The sequence below is a fragment of the Podarcis melisellensis genome (assembly GCF_964234715.1).
Source record: "Podarcis melisellensis genome assembly, chromosome: Z".
NCBI lineage: Eukaryota > Metazoa > Chordata > Lepidosauria > Squamata > Lacertidae > Podarcis > Podarcis melisellensis.
In genome coordinates, this window is record NC_138547.1 from 43,177,607 (window position 1) to 43,199,938 (window position 22,332).

The 22,332-nt window shown below is 42.4% G+C and overlaps 2 long non-coding RNA genes across 2 annotated transcripts in view; one reads left to right on the forward strand and one right to left on the reverse strand.

The window, feature by feature from the left end:
• Positions 1–209: 209 nt before the first annotated feature.
• LOC309362203 overlaps positions 210–22,332 on the forward strand; it is a 432,839-nt gene continuing 410,716 nt past the window's right edge. The window contains exon 1 of the long non-coding RNA XR_014164872.1: positions 210–330. This is a non-coding gene — a long non-coding RNA (uncharacterized lncRNA). The remainder of the gene's footprint in view (positions 331–22,332) is intronic.
• On the reverse strand, positions 5,389–6,522 carry LOC309361384. The gene is made up of 2 exons (XR_014164462.1): positions 5,883–6,522; positions 5,389–5,770 (listed from the first exon to the last, which is right to left on the reverse strand). It is a non-coding gene; the product is annotated as an uncharacterized lncRNA (long non-coding RNA).

Below are 22,332 nucleotides of genomic sequence, written 5' to 3' on the forward strand. Positions count from 1 at the left end.
TGCATGTTCCCGAATACAGCTAACTCCTCCCTAATGCAGCACATCTATTTCTTTAAGAAAGGACTTTTTGTTGTTCGGAAAGGGACAGGAAATTGCAAAGTGTTGAATGAATGAACAATTAACAGGAAGATGTGCAAACACTCTAGAAGCAAATCAGGATGGATGTAGGGTGAATGTTCATTGTCATATAACCATCCTGTGGGTGTTTTTCTTCTTCTTACAAAGATGTACTCCTTGCTCTCTGCCTCTTGTCACATTTCTCTGCTTGGCTGGGACAAAAAGAGCAACCCAGAGCCTTGGAACAAGCTGAGACCCAATGACCTGTATAAGGTACGGTATGAAATACTTAACTAGGGTTATGATGCTGGTTATCCTATAGGCCAGGGATGGGGAGCCTGGTGTCCAGCAGAGATTGCTGGGAGTCCATCTTCATCAGTCCCATCCCTGACATCTACGGATGAAGGGCAAATAATAATAATAATGATGATGATGATGATCATCTGGTGGGAGGAAGAATAAGTTTCAGCTTTGGAAGGCCTGGAGTAAGTGATCACAGCATTTTGGGGGTGGACTAGATGGCCCTCGGGTCCCTTTTGTGATTCTTCACTCTCCTCTCCTCTCCAGTTCAATCTTCTAAACTCTGACTGAATAAGCATGATAGATCCCCGAGTTTCTGCCATTGACTTGTGATTCTTCCTTCAAAATGTCTTTTAAGCTCATTAAAGCCTTTCCTTCCATTGAAGCAAAGGGGTATAATTTCACTGTATGTGAGGCAGAAGAATCGTAATATCAACTGCCTGTTTAGGACTCCTAGGCACTTAGTAAGTTTCTTGCAGTTCAGCTCTGAAAATGCTTCCTTGTGTCTTGCTCTCAGCCCCAGCAGCTGATTTTCAGGGGGGAGCCAGATGCAGTTGAGTAAGGATAAACAATGAAAATGAGGTGTCTGGTCTTGCATAATGTCACCGTTTGGGTACGACTTGGGTACGACTTGAGCTGTTAAAAGGTTTAAGGGCTTGTTCTGGGAGTTCAAAAGCTTTCAATGCAATCCAAAGAAGAATTAAGCCTTGCTTGAGTCCACTGAAATAAAAAACTAAAACGGAGCACTTCAGATGGGTGGGATATAAATAATAAATTATTATTACTATTATTCTAGGCTTTCACAAAATGTTCTTTCACCATTTTGTGATCTCTAGCTCTCAAACAACTGAGACCTAAAGGAAAACAAAAGCTTTGTTTGGGCTTTAATGTTTAAATACTCAATGACCTCACACTTCCTGTTTGTCTGCCATGACGATCGGCTGTGCCGATTACACCAGAGCCCTTCCATGCTGGTAATTGAGGATAATATGGGAGTAATTATCCTCCCAACCCTCCCAGGGTTGGGGGGGCACTCCACCTGTGGATTGTCTGATACCTGCTGCCCTTCCAGAAGGAAGAGGGGGAAGGGGACACTGGGTGTAAGCCACACGGTTGTGGCAACTTTCCAAAGCTGGTGCCATGAACAAAGGACAACTGTTTTTTAAGATAAAAATTCAGACTTAACAAACAGGCATGCTCTAAACCAGCAGAGATAAAATAACTTGCTAATTTAATCAGCCACTGAAAAGGATTTGATCTGGAGAAAGACTTTTGTCGGGACCAAAACACAATGGCTTGAAATATGTAAGTGGACGCTCCCTTTAATTACGAAACGGACTGTGTGAAATTTGACTATGATTCTGGCAATGATCATTAAGGGAAAGATGAAAGGAATTCCTGATGGAACTATCGTTTCAGTGTAAAGGCATCATCTCATTAACAGCTGGAAGGAGGCCAAGACAGAGTTTTGGATATCTGCCCAGGATTAATGGTGGACTATGATGTGGGTGGCGCTGTGGTCTAAACCACTGAGCGTCTTGGGCTTGCCAATCAGAAGGTCGGCGGTTCGAATCCCCATGACAGGATGAGCTCCCATTGCTCAGTCCCAGCTCCTACCAACCTAGCAGTTTGAAAGCACTCCCAAAAGGGCAAGTAGATAAATAGGTACCGCTCCGTCAGGAAGGTAAGCGGCGTTTCTGTGCGCTGCTTTGGTTTCGGTGTTCCGTTGTGCCAGAAGTGGCTTAGTCATGTTGGCCACATGACCCGGAAAAACTGTCCACGGACAAACGCTGGCTCCCTTGGCCTGTAAAGTGAGATGAGCGCTGCAACCCCAGAGTCATCTGCAACTGGACTTAACTGTCAGGGGTCCTTTACCTTTTTTTATGACGCAGTTAAAATATCTGTTTATAGAAAATGAAACTAGAGATCGCTGAGGAGCAGAAACAACAGTACAAAGGACTGACCCACTCGTTGAATTAATTGATGGATTAATTGTACAACCCCAGGGGGAGGTGAGCCTTTTTTATTCTCTTTTGATATATATGTATTTGCAGTGTTACCTGGTAAATCTCCCCTGAAAGGTAATAGTTTGAAATACACAAGTGGATTTGAAATAACACTGCTGCTATCTCCTCAGTGGAAGGAAGGAAAAAATTCTGGACTGGAGCTACTTTGTTTTTGCAGAGGTACCAGCATGTTGGGAGATGGTACGAGACTACGGAAGCGAATTCTGGATGGCTGTCTGGAGTTAATGGTGTCTTTTTGTCTGGGACTGTGGTGTATTTTGGCTCTTGTTGGCAGAAATCAAAAATGGAATTGCTGGAATGTGGACAACAGGGGAAAATATTTCACACAGAACTATGAAGACGAAAGTTTGAACAGACTAGTGGTTGTAAACATAAATGAAAATTAAGCGAAGGATTAACATTGGAATGGTTTATTGACTAATTAAGAAATGCAATGTGATATTAGATTATTAGCACTCCGTGAAATTCAGAGCTTGGGTAGCCACCCAAAGATATATAATTTGGCATTTATATTTGGCTTTTTAATTGTATTGTAATTTGGAATGTTTTAATGTGGTTCTTTTTGAAGTATTAAAATGGAAAACTTAATAAATATTATATACAAAAATAAATAAATTAATTAAAAACTCAGTGACCTGCCTTTCAAATAAGTGGAAATGAAGCAGCTGCTTGCCATAGTGAAATTATGATGACACTGTCACTCTGTAGTGGCAGTACTGAAGTCATAAGTCAGATTCAAGGGGGAATTTCCCCCAAGGCCCTGCCTACCATTTAACAGTGACCTAAGGTTTTCCAGTAAAACATGAAATGGTGCACACGCTACATCTTGTTTGTGTGCTTAGTTCATAACTTTTCTCTTAGTTAAATAAATAAAAATAATATTTTATTACTTATCCCCAGCTACTATGGGCGGCTTCCAGTAAAATATATAAAAAAAATGTCAAACATAAAAAAACTTCCTGATACAGGCTGCCTTCAGGTATCTTCTAAAAGTTCTGTAGTTCTTTATCTCCTTGACATCTGACCGGGGGGGGGGCATTTCACAGAGAGGATGCCACCACTGAGGAGGCCCTATGCCTGGTTTTTTGTAACCTCACTTCTTGCAGTGAGGGAACCACCAGAAGTCCCTCGGAGCTGGACTTCAATGTCTGGGCTGAACGATGGGAGTGGAGATGCTCCTTCAGGTATACTGGGCTGAGGGCATTTAGGGCTTTAAAGGTCAGCACCAACACTTTTAATTGTGCTTGGCAACATACTGGAAGCCTTTAGGATTGGTGCTATATGGTTCTGGTGGCCACCCCCAGTCAGCAGTCCAGCTGCTGCATTCTGGATTAGTTGTAGTTTCTGAGTTACCTTCAAAGGTAGCCCCATGTAGATTGCATGGCAGTAGTCCAAGCGGGAGATAACGCTTCCCATCCTAAGAGCTGTGCTTCCGCCTTCCAGTACTATGTGGTGTACGTGGACTATGACAAGCTGAAAAAAGAGGGCCCAGATTTCTGAAGAGCAAATGTTCTCCCTCTACAAGCTGCACAAGATGAAGAGGTTTAGGTTTTCCAGAAGCCATCCACACAACTCATACGCTTTAATCATCCAGGAAATCTTAAAACTGTCTGCACAAGGCACTGAAATCAGGCATGTCCAAAGTCTGTTTCGGGGGCCTAGTCCGTTCGGTTTAGTTCAGCCCCTGTGGCAGTTTATTTCCTGGGGTGAAATCCTAAAAAACCCTCAACAACTTCAATCCTAAAAAAAAGGTTAACAAATTTGGTCGGCCCTTTGGTCAGCCCTCACGGCCCTTCACTTCATCAAATCTTTGAAGAAAATTTGGACAGCACTGAAGAGTTAAAGTCAAAGAGTTCAAGAGAAACAGAGAAGGGGGTGCTGGATGTCAGGAGCTGCATTCTCTCCCGTGCTGCAGAGTGTGTGTGAGTACTGGATCACAAGCTCTTTGTGTTGCCATTCCATTCTTTGGAAGTGTGGAAACAGAAGGAACTGTGTGCCACTTCTGTCTTCTGTGTTCTTTGTTCTGTCCTGTTGTTGTTCTCTCTTGTGGTTTAAGCACCCCGTGTGGTTTAAGCACCCCGGTCACCCTGCCCCTTCCCATTGTGCTCTGCCCCTCTCCCTGCAAGGGTTCAGGTGAGTACAATATGCTTTGGGGTGCAGCAAGCTGGGGGGGACCTGGGGGAGGATGCAATGCCAGTGGGGTGATGGAGGGAGAGACAGCAGGCAGGGAAACTGCTGGGCAGGTGGGGGAGGGAGAGAACCCCCCCCCCAAAAAAATGATCATTTGTACATTTGACTAGTGTTGTGTGGAGGGAAATGCAGCCCCTGGGCTGAAAAATGCCCCCTCCTTTGTTTGAAATTCTAGAATAAGAAACTGCCTCTTGCCCCTCAGCTGCTATGTCTGTTTGTGACATCACAGGAGACCATACATAGTCAGGCCTGGGGAAACTTGGCCTCAAGGGGGGCATTTATTAATAAAGAAATGATGACTGAGGACCTCCCCCTTGTGACACCCGTGGCATGTGGACTCCATGGCACCCTCAAAAACCAAAACACCCTGATCCCCCCCCATTTTTAAAAAGTTGCCCCCCAAATCTGTTAGTTTTTGCAGTGCTGCAAGACCGTTTGTTTTGGCAGCTGAGGGATTGGTATTATTTATTTTGCCCTTTGTGAGACATAAACTGGTTCCTTTGAGTTAAGGTCTCTGGATCCTTTTAAATAAAGTGATCTGGACAAAATAGGTGTATTAAGAAACCTTTTATTATACACACTTGCAAGTGGGGTAACCCAAGATCAGGCACATCTTCATCAGGAAAAACACATCTTCTAATGTCGCTTGTCCAGCCGCAAGTCCCTCCTTCCATGCCCACAAGAAGGGGCATGCCAATTTACAGAAATATAGTATCCACCTCATTAACATTTTACCATTCCACTTCCCATGCTAATCATTACAATACAATACAATACAATACAATACAATACAATACAATACAATACAATACAATACAATACAAACACCTTTATTGGCATTTCAAGTTAAGACATTTCAAAATGGCATCAGATGCAAAGTTTTTCTTCTTCCTGTTTTCTGTTTCCGAGAGATTTGAGTGGGGAAATCCTTTTGATTCCTCAATAATAAGAAGCAGTGGGCTGAGGGAGGCCAGGGCCACATCCACACCATTTAAAGCACTATGAAGCCGCTTTAAACACTCATGGCTTCTTCCCCAAAGAATCTGGGAGATATAGTTTGAAAAGGGTGCAGAGAGCTGTTAGGAGGCCCCCCTGCTCCCCTCCCAGAGTTCCCTGCCAAGAAGGGAACTCTACTCCTAACCCTACTCCTGACGCTAACTCTAACTCTAACTCTAACTCTAACCCTAACCCTAACCCTAACCCTAACCCTTAACCCTTAAGAATTCCCAGAGTTCCCAGGCAAGATGGGAACCCTACCCCTAACCCTGACGCTAACCCTAACTCTAACACTAATCCTTAACCCTTAACTAGAGCTACAATTCCCAGAGTTCCCTGGCAGTAAGAGAACCCTACCCCTACCCCTAAACCCTTAATTAGAGCTAAAATTCCCAGAGTTCCATCACAAGAAGGGAACCCTGCCCCGAACCCTACCCCTAATCCTAATCCTAACCCTAACCCCCCTAGCAAGTCTCTGTCCCCTTAACCACCTACAGTTCCCAGAACCCCTGAGGAGAAGCCATTCCTGTTCAATGCGTCTTCATAGCACTTCCAATTGTGCACCTAATGTGGTCTAATGTTTCCTACCTCATTTTCTCCTCTCTCCCCACTGCCCCATCACTTGCAATGCAGCAGATGTCCGCCTGCAGTCTCCCTTCAAAGCTCCTTCTCTCACGTCTGGCCTTGTCCATTGCTCACTGCCAGGATTTCACGTTCATTTCTCCAATTTAAATAGGGACGTCCTGCGGTTCTCCTCATGACTTTGAAGGCTGGACTTGGGAAAACCTCACCGGCTCCAGACATCCCTGTAAGGCAAAGGCAACCAGGTGAGTGGGATGGCCCCCATCCGCAGCATCCCCCCAGACTCCTCCTCTGTTTGGCTGCCTGTTCAGAAACAAGGCTTCCAAACCAGTTTGCATCCATCTCAGCCAGCGTAACCTTGTGGCATCCGCCAACCATCCACCAGCTGCAGCCTCGCCAGGTCCATTGCCAGACATCAACCAGCTTCAGAGCTGAATATCAGTCGCCTTCAAGTAGCTATCCCACCAGCAAGTAAACGTTGTGCTAGCCTTCCCCCTGCTCCACAGCATCCCAGCACCAGGCGTTTTCCTCCTTCCGCTTGCCAGTTTGCCACCACGGGTCAGGAGACCACCAGGTAGCTTTCTTATGTTACAATGGGAGACTTCCAAGAGAATACTTTTAATGTAGCACTCCAAGAAATGCTGCAAGTTTCAGAAAGTCACCTAATCACTGGTGGAGGAAGAGGGGTGCGGGGGAGCGCAACGCCCCCAGCAGCGCGATCCCGGTGGGGTGCCATTGTGGCTGCCCCCCCATCCTGGGTGCCACACCCCCTGGACAAGCACCAGCCACACACCCACGTGCTCTCCGCCACCTGGTTCCGGAGCATGAAGCTCCGTCACTGCACATAATGCACTCCAAAATCAGAAATTTTAAAACCATTCCAGCACTGTGGCATTTTACTTTTTCTCTGCATCTCTTATGTGAACTATGTACTGGCTGTTTCTTTGAGTATCTTTTTTCCAATTTATTTTTATTTTGTAACCATTTCTCCCTAGGTTCTCAGTGTCCCTGAATTAAGAGTCTGACTCCTCAGCCATGCCTTCCAATGGGTCACTGGCTGGTGTGCCTTTCCACTGTCGTGAGATCAGAAGAGGACCGTTTCACTGGCAGAAGCCTAAGCAGCCAGGAGTTTGCTATTCAGACACAAGGATTCTGTTTTAGTCATTTATTCTTATTTTGTTTTAGGCATTTATTCTTATTTTGTTTTAGTCATTTATTCTTATTTTGTTTTAGTCATTTATTCTTATTTTTACTTGGCACCACAGGCAGCTCTACCAAAAATTGCAAAGGCTACAATCCCACCTACACGGGAGGAAGCCTCACTGAATTCAGTAGGACTAATTTCCAAGTAGACATGGGTGCAACAGTGCTGCAAGGCTCTTTCTTGGAAGTCTTCCTTTGTAACATAAGAAAGCTGCCTGGATCAGGCCAGTGGCCCAAGTTCAGCATCTTATTCTCATAGATGCCTGTGCAAAAACTGCAAGCAGAATCTCACCACATCAGCCCTCGTGATTCTCAGGAACTGATATACAGAAATATGCCGCCTTTGAACCTGGAGGTAGTATGTAGCCATCACTTGACACATCGCTGAGTTCAAATGGCATCCACCTGGCTTCTTCCCCCAAGGAATCCGGGAGCTATAGTTTGGGTCATTGGGTTTGGTGCTTTTGTAACTACATTTGTAATGGCATTTAGTCAAATGCAATGATTGATTGATTGATGAAAAGTGCCTTTTTCCTGAGATACTAACTTTCTGCATGTCATTCCTTGAACAGCTTCCTGTGCAAAGATAAGACTTGCTTTCATTGCTCTGTTGATTTGTGCATTTGACTAGTGTTGTGTAGAGGGAAATGCAACCTCAGGGCTGAAAAATGTTCCCCTTCTGCCCCCTTGGGTTTCTGGTGTGGCCTTCACAGATAAGGCACAACCTGGGGGTGTGGTGTGTGTGTTTTAGCTGCTGTGCTGCACTCAACATTGTGAGGGCAGAGGGGGTGGGGCTGATCCCTCCCCAGCTGCTGCCATTGTTGGTGGGTTGATTGGGATGTCACAAAAACATTTGGCAGCTAAGTGGGTATGGCACTCCCCAGAGAGAAATGAGTAGCTCAGTGGCACTCAGCCCTGGTGGTCTCCTGCCCCGTGGCAGATGCATTAATTTTAAGTTGCTTTAAACTGTTTGTTATATTGTATAAAATTGTGTTTTAATATTAATGTTGTGTTTTAATTCTTGTAACTCACCCTAAGACCATAGAGTGAAGGGCTGGTAACAAATTATATTAATAACAGCAATGTCAATAGTCCAAACAAGTATAATTAATTACTTTATTTCTCTTCTATTAGTCCCAATAATAATATTACAGTTGCCAGGTCATTGTCTAGTGATTATTTTTAAACCTTTCTTGCTTTTTCCCCAGCCTGAAGACCTTGGGGTTGCTTGGTCACTATGGCTGTATCAGGTACTCAAGCATATCTACAACAGCAGGCAGAGTTGATTGTGTTCCAGTGCAGGTTCTAGGATAACAATTTCTCTGAAAACATATCCTTGGAAATGGAGTATAGCTCATAAAACTTGCTTCACTGTTCACCAAATCCAAAATGGTTCCCCCCCCCCCCGGCTCTCTTTGAATATGCTGGTTCTCTTTTAAATTACCAAATGTGAGATAGGCAAACCTCTTATTGGGAAGCTCGGGTGAGATACACACACAGTGGAAGTTGCTCCCAATACCAGTCACCATACAGAAGCAGCTTAAGGTCCAAATAGTTTACTTTTGGAGAAGACAAGGCTCTGTAAAACAGTTCCAGACGTAGATATGTACACTTGTAGGCTTTTGTAGATACAAATATATATAGATACATATAAGTACAAAGAATCTCCATTGCTCCAAATAAACTCCAGAAATCCAAGATGTAACACTGGACAAGTAACACAAACAAACTGATGACTCACAGACTAACTGCAGACTACTATAGCAGCAACCAAAGGAGAAATGACTGCTGGGAGGAGTGCAGAGAGAAGAAATGTCCTGGTGCCTCTGCAGCAGCACAACTGGATGCCCTCATCTAGCCCAGTTGCAACAAAAAATGTCTCTCGTACATCGGTCTCTACAGCCACAGCAGGTGCTGCAATCATCCAACAGCTTGACCTCATCCGCAAATGCTCGGTCCTCCATCGTCTCCCAAGACAGACAGATGCCATTGAACTGATCCAACATGCATTAATCCCAGATATAGCCAGAACACTGGTTTGCTAAAGCTACTGGTTTGGCTTACCTTGCACCTGCAATTAGCTCATCCATGGGGTGATTTAAACTCAGGAAGGAAATTAACCCCTTCCCATGTCCAGTTACTCCAGCACATCTGGACTTCACCACAATACTCATACATATCAGTATATTAGCCACCATTGTTCATGAAAGAAAATGGCTTCATTGTATATACAGGATGAAGTTAATTTATACTGATCGTCTGTTTCTGAATGGAAGGCATACATTTTCAGACCACTATCTCAAACATCCATGCCAACACATGGGAAAGCAGAAATATTCACAGAAATATAGCAATATGTTTTAAAACATCTCTACTATGATAATTTTTTCTGGGTCCTTGCAAGACCATTTTTACAACTAGGTTTGATGACAGTGAGGATCGCTCTGTATGTTACCCAAAAATACTAAAAGTGGAAGCCTGTGTGAATTGCACTTTGTGAGTAATGGTTGCCTCTTCCCTTTGGGGTCACTATAATATTGCTTCCATTGACACAGCAAAGATGCCCTCATTTATTTATTTATTTATTTTATAAAAAACATTTATTCCCACCAGCTGCAGATGACTGACATGATATATTGAACTTATTGAATTTGCTGTTTAATAACCTGCTTTATCTGACAGCAAGCAGGATTTCATCAACCGGAAATTACCTTCACCCTTCACCCACAATACTCACCAAATTTCCTTGTAGTTTTCCCCAACCCCTCACCTGTATCTTTCTCATTTTCCTCCACTTTCTGAGTCAGGGCATTTGTAAAGAAATTTATAGCACAAACAAAATGCCACATTCCACAATGGGCAGTAAAAAACCCCAGCCATTTATTTGTGTGCTTGTTGGAAAGGCTGCCAAAAGCTTGCCCAACACCCTCTGGTGGAATATGTAGTAAATTCAGTGCCATCACAAACACATCAGATGTCTTACGTACCAGAGGTAGATAACTATCCTTCAAATATTTGTTGATGGGAAATGTAAGCCACACAACTTGGATTTAAATAATCTTTCATGTATTTGCTTTGGCAAAAAATAAAGATGCAACTGCTGTCTAAAATGCTGCCTGCTGGATGTATTTGCAATGCGGCAAGGTAAACAGCCAAAATTTCTATCTTTCTCATCAGGAAGTATGATATTGATTAAATATACAAACCTTGATTACTCATAATGCTTTTCTTAAATATGAAGTGGACACTATGATCCTTGAGTGGCCTGGATTTTCATCTGAGCTAGAGAAGAATTCCTCTTTTCCTCCCACAGCCCCTTCCCCTCATTACCTCACTGCTATTCCAGTCACATGAGAGGGAGGGAGGGTCTATCACTCTCTTTCTGCAAGCCTCAGGTGTCCCCTTGGCATCTGAACCACTAAAGTGGGAGCTCTGTTTATCCTAAGCCCACCTATGAAACTGGATAGCAGTAGAATAATCTCCAGCAGAATCAACAGCAGCTGAGCAGCAGCAGAAAGGTTTAGCCAGTCATTAAGTTACACCAAAGTCCTCCTGAAGAAGCTGAAGTTTAGCCAGCAAATGGGATTTATATAATGGCCAGATGGCTTCCCTGCAAAGCATTGATGCCCAAGACTCAAAAATTTGGGTGGCAATTGGACTCTATGAGAGGGAATGTACAGGAGGAAATGGTCCTTATGAGATCCAGATCCTAAGCCATTAGAGACTTTAAATGTAGGAGTATCAAGTATCACGTATCAAACTTTATTTTGGTCACATATCAGCATAAGATAAAACATACAGATAAAATGGACACAGAAAACTTAAAACAGGTAAACAGGTAAGGGATAAAAACTAGTAATTAAAAATGGTTATATCTTTCATACTTAGAAAGATTGAAACAAAGACAAATGGTTAAAACTGACTATGAGGGAGGGAGTGTGAAGGAGCACAGGTCTTGCATTTGGGGCCTAGTTTGTGGTGCAAACCATCCTTCAATGAATATCAATCATAGCAGCGCAAAGTCTAGCAACTGGATAGGTAACATCTGGGTTTTCATCTTGAAGTAGCAGGGAGGAATAAAGTTGTTCTGTGATGCTAGGAATTTTTTGTAGTATTGACAAGATGAACCTAGCTTGTATATCTTGTATAGTATTGGCATTGGGGGAAAAGGCATGTTCTGTTGTTTCCAGTTGCCCAGAGCCACATGGGAATTTCTTCTCCTTGTATGGCGTCTTCCTAAAGTGGCCTTCTTGGATGGCTGAAGGGAGGGTCTGGCAATGGGCCAGAGTGAAAGCCCTTCGCTATTTTGGAATTTCAAGGTTGGTTGTATTTGGGATTTGGGAGGTGAGGTGTCTTCTGGTTTCGCTGATTAAAAATTTCAGGGACCTGGCTAGATCTGCTTGGTGTTCTGTATATTCCACACACTGTTTGATGGTTTTTGGGGGCTTGTTCATACCCCATGTCAAATAGGATCTGTGGAATGAAGCCTAGAGTTGTTATTATGTTTATCATTGCACGTTTCCATTTCATTTGGAAAACTTTCTTAATGGTTAAGGGAGCAAGGCAACGCAGGAGGAAGGATAGTCTCAGCCAGTAATTTAGTGTGATGAGTCATACTCTAGCCTTGATTCTTATGAATCCAGTTTCAAGACATATGGTAACATTGGAGACGTGTTTAGGCACTTGCACGGCTGATCTTAAGAATTTAGATTGTACCAGTTCTAATGGTGCACAATTGGCAAGGGGGCTTATTGGGCACCATACACAAGCTGCACAATGGATTTGGTCTCAAACAGTTTGAGGGCTGCAGGTATGTACTGTCTGCCTTTAGTCCTCAGGTACCTGAGTATTGCATTTTTGCTTCTCTAGGCATTCCCTGCCTTGATGGCAGAAAGTGAGAAGGAATTAAAGAACCTTTTATTGAGGGTGAAAGAGGAGAGCGCAAAATATGGTCTGAAGCTCAACATCAAAAAAACAAAGATCATGGCCACTGGTCCCATCACCTCCTGGCAAATAGAAGGGGAAGAAATGGAGGCAGTGAGAGATTTTACTTTCTTGGGCTCCATGATCACTGCAGGTGGTGACAGCAGCCACGAAATTAAAAGACGCCTGCTCCTTGGGAGGAAGGCGATGGCAAACCTAGACAGCGTCTTAAAAAGCAAAGATATCACCTTGCCAACAAAGGCCCATATAGTAAAAGCTATGGTTTTACCAGTAGTGATGTATGGAAGTGAAAGCTGGACCATAAAGAAGGCTGATCGCCAAAGAATTGATGCTTTTGAATTATAGGGCTGGAGGAGACTCTTGAGAGTCCCATGGACTGCAAGAATATCAAACCTATCCATTCTTAAGGAAATCAGCCCTGAGTGCTCACTGGAAGGACAGATCCTGAAGCTGAGACTCCAATACTTTGGCCACCTTATGAGAAGAGAAGACTCCCTGGAAAAGACCCTGATGTTGGGAAAGATGGAGGGCACAAGGAGAAGGGGACGACAGGACAAGATGGTTGGATAGTGTTCTCAAAGCTACCAGCATGAGTTTGACTAAACTGCGGGAGGCAGTGGAAGACAGAAGTGCCTGGCGTGCTCTGGTCCATGGGGTCACAAAGAGTCGGACATGACTAAACGACTAAACAACAACAACAACAAAGGCATTACCTGCAAAATAACCCCTGTGTGCTTTTCTGCTTCCCGAGGAGTGAAGAGTTATACCCAAATATTTGAAGCAGGTGACCTGCTTGATCTTATGGTCATCAATGTACCATGAACAAGGTTTGGACCTTTTGGCAAAGACCAAGATTTTGGTTTTCTGATCATTTAGTTTTAGTTTGCTCTCCTTGCAGTATGCTGCTAGTGTTTTCTTGACTCTTTTAAGGCTTTTAGGAGTTCTTGAGAGGATTGCTGCATCATTTGCACAGGAATATGCTTTCCTGCTAGTTTTGGAGGGTGGAAGTTCATATTGTGGAAGAGGGGTACCAATATGAACCCACACTTGATGCCTTTCTTAGTTTCAATTGTGTTAGACAGATGCCCCTGAGAGGCATCATGCTTTTAACAAGGGCCCTTCATGTAGTGTGAGTATTAGGTATGGCAGGCGTCTGTCTAATGTGGAGGTCTCCAATTTTTTCAAGGGCACCGTTTAGAATGTAGAGGCTTAGTTTGAAAAACATTTGTGCTAAGCAGAGACCCACAAAGTTCTACATTCAGTCTTTTGAGGCTTGAGTTGTAAGTGGACCTTCAACCTCCAAATCTGGTGGGGTATGGCCAAACCGTGTGTATAAAGTTTGGTCGTTCAGCTGTAGTCGGGCATTTAAGACCCCTCCCAGTACCACCATTGCATTTGGATTTTGCAGTATAATGTCTGCAACATATCCTTCCAGCTCACCCCATTGGGCTTTGATCTCTGATTTCTGGTGCACTGGGGGCATGTAGGCATTCATAATCAAGAGAGCCTTCTTGTTAAGGTTGAGCAGAATAGCCTTGGCATATGTCCTAAGTGAAGGGAGGGGCCTTGGTGTGGAGCTGATGTTGGTAGAAATAAGAATTCTGAATCCCCCTTTTGCTGTGCTGTGCCTCTTACCCAGTTCAGCTCCCAATGTTCAGCTTAAATGTAGGAATTGAGTTGAGATAAGCATAAGTTCACAAATGGGAATCTACCTAATTCACACTTCCTTGAAAATTCACATTTCTCCTAATGTGATGCAGTTACAACTGTAATTGTTTAAGATTGGTTTTAACTGTAACTGCTTATAGATGTTTTTAATTTTAATTGCTTTTATAATGTTTTAATCTGTGTTAGAATGTTTTTGCTTGGTTTTTGTTTTTTAATTTGTCTATGTGTTTGTTCCCCTGGGCTCCTTCGAAAGGAAGGGATATAAATTCAGTTAATAACAATAACAATAATATATGTCATCATCAAACCTTTATTGGCATCACTTACAAACATTCAGAATAAATAAGCCAGTGCGATCTCGTCGCCATTTCAACAGTACAGTCATTTGCCAAAGGGAAGAAGAGGCGAGCAATCTATTTCATCTCTGTACTATATGTCTGTATGTACCCCTGAAATTGAGAGGACATAACTTTCATAATATCCCATATATGTCATTGCAATCTGCAATCTGCTAGATTTACATTTTGTTCATATTTCCGCTGGTTCAGTCTTCTTGTTTCACTCTGGCACTGATTTTGACACCTTGTGAGGAAGAAACAAAACCTCGTATTTGGCACTTTTGTCTTGGGCCATCTCATTTGAGACTGACACCTTGGGAGTTCTGGCCAAACATCTCATGCATATTCTTCATTCCGCATCATGAATATTTAAGGACATCCTGGAAAGATAACTTTGCTTAGAAAGCTGGATAACAGTATTGTATTTTGAATACCACAGACAATTCCATGAAAGAATGAAAAACTCTTTTTCTCCTATAAAATGTGATTAGTTTTAGATTGCTCATTCTGTAAAATCATACATTTGCCAGCTGCTGCAACCATGGAATGCTATATAATTCTTTCTTAACTTTTTGTAATGGCAATGGATGAAAACTGAATTTACCAGCATACACATTCTCATCACTGTATATGGTGATTACTGCTAACCAGGAAAATCCCAAATCCTTGATTCAATGCTATATAAATTAGATGTAGTTCATGCAGCAAATAATGGAAAAAGATGTGCTCTCTCATTAATGAGCTCCAGTTTTATAAACATGTGAAGAAATTTTAAAACCTAGAGATTCCACTCACTGCAGCATTATCCATTAGAAGCAATATTATTTCAAAAGCAATCATTCTTGACAAACTACTTCAATTCCAAAAGCAACATAGATCATAAACAGAGTTCAAAGCTTTTTCAAAGTGCATCTGTGATTCCCCTTGCTCCTTTTTATTATTAAAATGAGCAATCTAAGATAGAGACACTCTTCTAAATCAACATTTTAAAGAAGGCTTACCCTCTCCACAGAGTGATTTTGTCTTCACTCTGTTGCTTTCAAGTGATTTAGTAAGCCAACAAAAATTGCATCTCACTTAAACTTTTTCCCCCTTTTGTATAATGGGGGTGGATGGATCAGAAGGTGGTTGACTCTCCTTCACTGGGTATGTCTAAACAGAAACTGGATGGCCAATCTGTTAAATAATCTTTAGCTGTGGTTTTTGACTTGTAAGAAGTTGGACTTGATGACCAAACTCTACAGTTGCATGATTTTATGGATAAGTCTATCTCTAACCCATGTCAATGCTATATGTGTTCAGCATGTGGAATAAATGATGGTGGATGACACCTTTTAGGGAAGGTGTCATAACACAGCCATTCCACCAGAGGATGCTGAAGGGACTAAGTGACATGCCTCTTTTAATTCTACCATCTTCAGAGGAGCTAGGAAAACAGGCCTTTCATGGTTTTTTAACTGACAGTGATCCCTGTAAATGTCACTGAAAAGTAGCAGCAACCTTTTTCAGATGAACACCCCACCCTCAGCCCAATGAGAAGTGGGATTGTTGGTACTTGCACCCACAACCATTGAGCATAAAAGCACATGAAAAGTCCTGCTGGAACAGGCCAAATGCTCATTTGGTCTAGAATCCTGTTTTTACAGTTCTTCTTTGGTGATCACTTGTAGCCGAGTAAGATTGCTTCCATAAACAAAGTTTTAACAATGTGTCTGTAAGTGACTGTGGAGGCCAATTCTGGATCCCCACATCCTTCCGCAGTGGGGACATTGGTTTTTGGGCGGGAGTTGATCACGGTGTGGATTTGCCAAGCATGTCTTCGTCTTAGCATGTTTCTCCATTGTGTCCTGAGTTTGAATGTCTTCAAAGCCCATGGCACCTTTGGTAAAGGCTTTTCTCCAACTAGAGCTCGCAGGCAAGTGTTTTCCAATTGTTGGTGTTTCTACTACATTTTTAAAATTTGCCTTGAGACAGTCTTTGAATATCTTTTGTTGACCACCAGCATTACACTTTCCATTTTTAAGTTCGGAATAGAGTAGTTGCTTTGGAAGATAATAATCAGGATTCCGCACAACATGACCAGTCCATTGAAGTTAATGTTGAAGAATCTTTGCTTCAACACTGGTAATCTTTGCTTCTTCCAGTACACTGATATTAGTTCGCCTGTCTTCCCAAGTGATGTGTAAAATTTTTCGGAGACATCATTGATGGAATATTTCGAGGAGTTGGAGATGGCATTTATAAGTGGTCCATGTTTCACAAGCATACAGTAAGGTTGGTAGTACAATAGCTTGGTAAACAAGCATTTTGGTTTCCCTGTAAATGTCCCAATCCTAAAACACTCTGCACTTCAATTAGGAGAAAGTCACACTCGCAGAGCTCAGGTGATGCTGGATTTTGGCATCAATGTCAGCCCTTGTGGAAAGATAACTAACTGCCCAGGTAGGAGAAGTGATTGACATTTTCCAAAGTTACACGATTGAGTTGGATTTGTGGTGCTGCAGAGGGGTTATTTTGTACTTGGTAGTGCAGTACTTTGGTTTTTTTGGCATCAATGTCAGCCCTTGTGGAAAGATAACTGCCCAGGTAGGAGAAGTGATTGACATTTTCCAAAGTTACACGATTGAGTTGGATTTGTGGTGCTGCAGAGGGGTTATTTTGTACTTGGTAGTGCAATACTTTGGTTTTTTGGATGTTGAGTGATAGGCCAAGCTTTTCATAAGCTTCTGTGAAGATATTTAGGATGGTTTGGAGGTCATCCTCTGATTATGTGCACACTACGTTGTCATCAGCATAATGAAGCTCTATGACAGAAGTTACGGTAAGCATCCATCATTACAGTAAGTTTCCATCAAACAGATGGAAGAGCTCTCCATCTGTTTGATATATGACTTCTATTCCGGTGGCTTTGACATAGTCTAGGATCATGGCAATGAAAATAATGAATAGAGTTGGGGCAATAACACAACCCTGTTTAACACCTGAGTGGTCAAACAGATGCCTTAGGGAATCCTGAAAGCGTTCTCTTGAATTACAATTCCCAGCAACTGGTATTCAGAGGCAAATAACCTCTGACAATAAAGATAGAACCAGGATGCTGAAGTAGCCATTGATTGGCCATGAATTTCTCTAGTCGTGTTTTAAAGCCACCCAGAGGCCCTGCCTTTGATATTTGTGGATTTGGCATACCATCAGAAAATGGGTACCAGTTTACGTACATAACTGGCTACGTAAATGGCAGTAGCCTTTGGTAACATATGGATTGATCTACAATAGTCAGTCAAACAAGTTGTAATTTCTGAATCTATCCATGGTATTAGTAGTCATCTATCCATGACTTAGTAGTCATGTTCTGAATAGATTCATTTATTTTAGTGGCCCTAGTTCAATCTTTCAGTGAGCCTACTCTGAGTATGAATAACACTGGATATCACTCTGGGATTCAAGTACTCTAATATTATTGAAATTCTTTTCTTCCTTCAATACCAAACCATTTCTTAAAGAACACACTAAGATTTTCAACGGAATCCATCAGGAACCGAAGAATTTAGCACTTCTACATTCAGCTCAACATCTGTCATGCCTTATTTATCAACAATGTATATAATTTTGTTCTGTTGGCTGGAGGCAGCCCTGGTTCTGGATTTGTTTTCCTCTGGGGAACCCTGTCTTTTCCATCATTAAAGGGAATGCATCTTATCCCTGCCCAATTGAAGACTAAGGCATACAGAATTATTTATGATGTATTGATCCCTCATGAGACCAGTCTAATCACAGTGGGGAGAGAGGGGAACAAAATCATGAGGTGTTGAGAGAGGAGATCTTAGTGAACACCATTGCAAAAGCTTCCTGTCCACCCTCCACCCTCAAACCCCCCCACATTTCTATTTATTTCACTAATCTATGCATTTTTATGTACAACTTCCCTAATAAAAGCATTTTTGTACACATTGGTTGGTGGGATCACTGCATTGCAGCATTTGTAGAAGTTCGAATTTCAAATGATGATAACCTTTTAGTTTATGCATTGGTTCAAAAATGGCAAATTGGGTAGTTCTCCCCACATCCCAATCATGGGAGGTTGATGGTGCTGGAGATGGGGTAGCAGAACTAGAACACTCATTCCCATTCTCTCTCATTGCATGAGAGATTTAGAATGCTTGAATGCAACTTACAACTGCATGCACACATACACTAGCACAAAAGACTGTAGATGCAATCAATCCTTCAGTCATGCCACATCAATGCCCTAAAATGGCCTCAGCCCTATATACTTGAAGGAGAGTCTCCACAGCCATCATTCAGCCCAGACACCGAGGTGCAGCTCTGAAGGCCTTCTCATTGCGAGAAGTAAAGTTACTGGGAACCACACAGAGGGCCTTCTTGGTAATGACACCTGTCCTGTAGAATGCCCTCCCATCAGATGTCAAACAGAGAAACAGCTATAAAACTTTTTGAAGGTGTCTGATGAAACCCCTTTTCCGGGAAGTTTTAAATGTTTGATGTCTCACTGTGTTTTTATATTGTGTTGGAAGCCATTCAGAGTGTCTGGGGCAACCCAGTCAAATGACTGGGGTAAAAATAATATATGATGATTATGATGCATGTCAGAAATATGAAGAGGAGAAAACAATTGGATATGAATGGAAATCTGGGTCAAACCACAAGCTATCTAGTTTGAGAATTTATATTAGCAATTCTTCTGAATAAGCACCTGCTTGCTCTGACCTTTAACACCCAAACTGCAGCGTTCCAGGACTCACCCAATCCTTGTGACTGTTATTTGCTTTAAGAAGAAGAAGAAGAGTTTGGATTTGATATCCCGCCTTTCACTCCCTTTTAGGATTCTCAAAGCGGCTAGCATTCTCCTTTCCCTTCCTCCCCCACAACAAACACTCTGTGAGGTGAGTGAGGCTGAGAGACTTCAGAGAAGTGTGACTGGCCCAGGGTAACCCAGGAGCTGCAAGTGGAGGAGCGGAGACGTGAACCCGGTTCCCCAGATTACGAGACTATCGGTCTTAACCACTACACCACACTGGCTCCCGATAAATGATAGATAGTAAGAATAATACCAGAATTCAGAAAAGGTGGAATAATTGGGGTGGGGGGATTGCTGGGAAATAATTTTGGAATACCAGTTAATCCAAATTCCCAGATAGGCGGGGAACTACAAAGAAAAAATGGCTGACTGCCTGAATTCAAAAATAGTGTTTAGCCAAAGCAGCCCCCATCAGAGTTCAAAACACAGATCTATGGAGTATTTGCAAATCACAGGAAATATAGGTTAGACCTTCAAATTTCCCAGCATTAAGTGCTCAAAATTGTGCTCCCCTGCCTCTACCCCTCTTGGAGTGAACAGAACACAGACAGAGCACAGACATTAGTAGGTTTAAATGCTTTATTTACAGTAATAACAGGTCAATCATTATTCAGTACTACAGCTGCAGACAAGGTATTACTGGTCCGGAGCACCAACCTCAGATGTGTGCTTAGCTTACATGGTTCAAAAAACGAAGAGGGAGGGAGAGGAGCAGGAAACAGACAATACTTCCTATCTCCCCGAAGGTTGTAAGGTGTGACCTGGCAGTGCCTTTGCCAGACATTTACATCTCTGTGATTCTTAATTCCTTATTTACTGGTATTAAAAGACTGCATGAGCTGCAGGAGGAGGGAGTCAGTGTGATTTCTGGATTTCTGGATACTTCCAGACAACTTATTTATTGAGGTTTCATCCTGGTTTGCCTGCAAGGAGATTAGATGATGTGGATTTTGTAAAGAGCATTCATTCTGATTTGTCTAAGGGGAGGTTAGATGAAGTTGCATCAAAGCAAGCTTTATCCCACATTTTCTGGTGCATTTTCTCACTGCTTTCCTTATTGCACAAAGTCCAAAGTGGGTTTCTTGCACAAAACCTCCCAAGCAATCCCACCCCCAAATAGAGAGAGCCTGGAAGTACATTTTCTCTCTGCCACTCAAGCCAAAAAAGGAACTGATATTTAACCTACCAGCCTCTATATACGTTATAGAGATATTGTTCCCAGAAATCTCTCTTTATTCCCTCATTCTAGCGCCACTCTGACTTGATGTGTTTTATGAGAGAAACAGTTAAAGAATTTGTTAGCAATGAACTGCAATATCTCAGACCAAGCCTGTTTTTCCCCTCTAGAGAGTACTACACTGAATTATACTTACATCATGGGCTGTTTTGGAAACTGTTTTCTATTCCAAAGATCACTTTATGTTTGCAGATCTTCCTCCTTTTAAACCTACTGGCATATATAGTTGCCTTTTGCTATATGAGTCAGTTTATCTCTCTCCCTCTCTCCATTTCTCCCTCTCTCTCTCTCTTTCTCTCTCTCTCTCTCTCTATCTGTGTGTGACAGAGAGAGAGTGACTACTGTAGTGAAATGATGCAACTCGTCCTGAGAATTCTAACATTGACTGGACATCTGAAATGCCTGCAGTTGCAAACTTCCTCTTCCACCCCCTCCCCGTTACCCTCATAAGCAGATGCATGTGCAAATCAATGAAATATGCAGACTTCCTCATTTTGGCACTTAAATAGAAGCTAATTCATGTGCCAGCTCACTTCCCAACATGGCTCAGTACTGCAGACCCTCCAAGTGTCCCTATTTTCCGGGGACAATTCCAGATTTACAGCAGCCATTCCAGTTTCTGATTTGATCCTGGAATGTCCTGCTTTTCCTTAGGATGTCCCCATTTTCATCAGAGAAATATTGGAGGGTATGGAGTTATACAACCCCCTGCTAGGTATCATTCATCAAGAAACAAGAAAAGGGTGCAGATAACTTTAAGGATGTTTTCTATGAGTTCTGGGTGTGGTTTTCCAGGCTAATTAGGCACAGCTGGTTATGTGTATAGAGAAGAAGTTGCGGTTTGCAACTGCCTGCAGAAGAGAACACCCACATGCTTTGTGTTTGTTGTTTGCATAGTCGTAATAAAACTCTTGTTAGAGTATTTTACATCAGTCTCATTGTTCTGTCGTCTGCCACCAGGGAAAATTCGCATCCAACACCCCCGAGCCAAGGAGATAAATAACTATACAACCTTTAGAAAACATCTGAAGGCCAGTGGCAGAGCTTCATGCTCCAGTACTGGGGGCGGAAAGCAGGTGGGGGTGGGGCTGGTGCGCATCCTGGGGGCGGGGCGGCCAGTGCGGGGTGTGTGTGTCAGCTGTGATGGCACCCTGGGGATCACTCTGCCAGGGGCGGTGCACTCCCCCCGCACTCCTCTTCCTCCACCAGTGCTGAAGGCAGCCCTGTATAGGGAAGTTTTTTAATGTTTTTTTTTTTTTTAGGTATTTATATATGTTGGAAGCTGCCCAGAGTGGCTGGAGCAACCCAGTCAGATGGGCAGAGTGGTAGTAATAATAATAAAAATAATAATAGGACATCCCTATTTTCATTGGAGAAATGTTGGAGGCTATGCAGTACTGCACATCTGTATGCACTGAAGGCTCGAAAATGAATATGATGTTAGTAATTGGACAAAAGAGTGAGAGTGTAGTTAAAGAACAAAAGCTGGTAAGAAAGAATGCTTGAGTAGTCCAAGCTTTGGAACTACTATGAGCTGACTTGTTCCAAATTTCCTGGACTAATGTGTGCATTCAAACTTAATTATGTATTGACTATCATAATTCTAATAGGTTTGGATGCAAAATTATTCGCTCAAAAATCTCTCTCCTGTCCCTCTGCCCCCCCCCCATATAGCTGCATATCTTTAGAAACATTTTTAAAATGTGTAATTTCAGGTAAAATACTCTTTAAAATGCATATTTAAATATATACTTTAAATCATGTTTTCTTGAAGGGTTTTTTTTTAAAAAAAATCTGCAGATAAACAAGAGAATACAGATATAAATAAACACATGCAAAATGTGGCTCAGACTGTAAGTAGATCTATCGACCTATCCGTTTCTATATGTGTGATGCTTTAAAAGCAGATCAATGAATTTCATAAGGAGGGAGAAACAGTTTTATTTCATGTTTCGTAGCTTGCTATTGAAT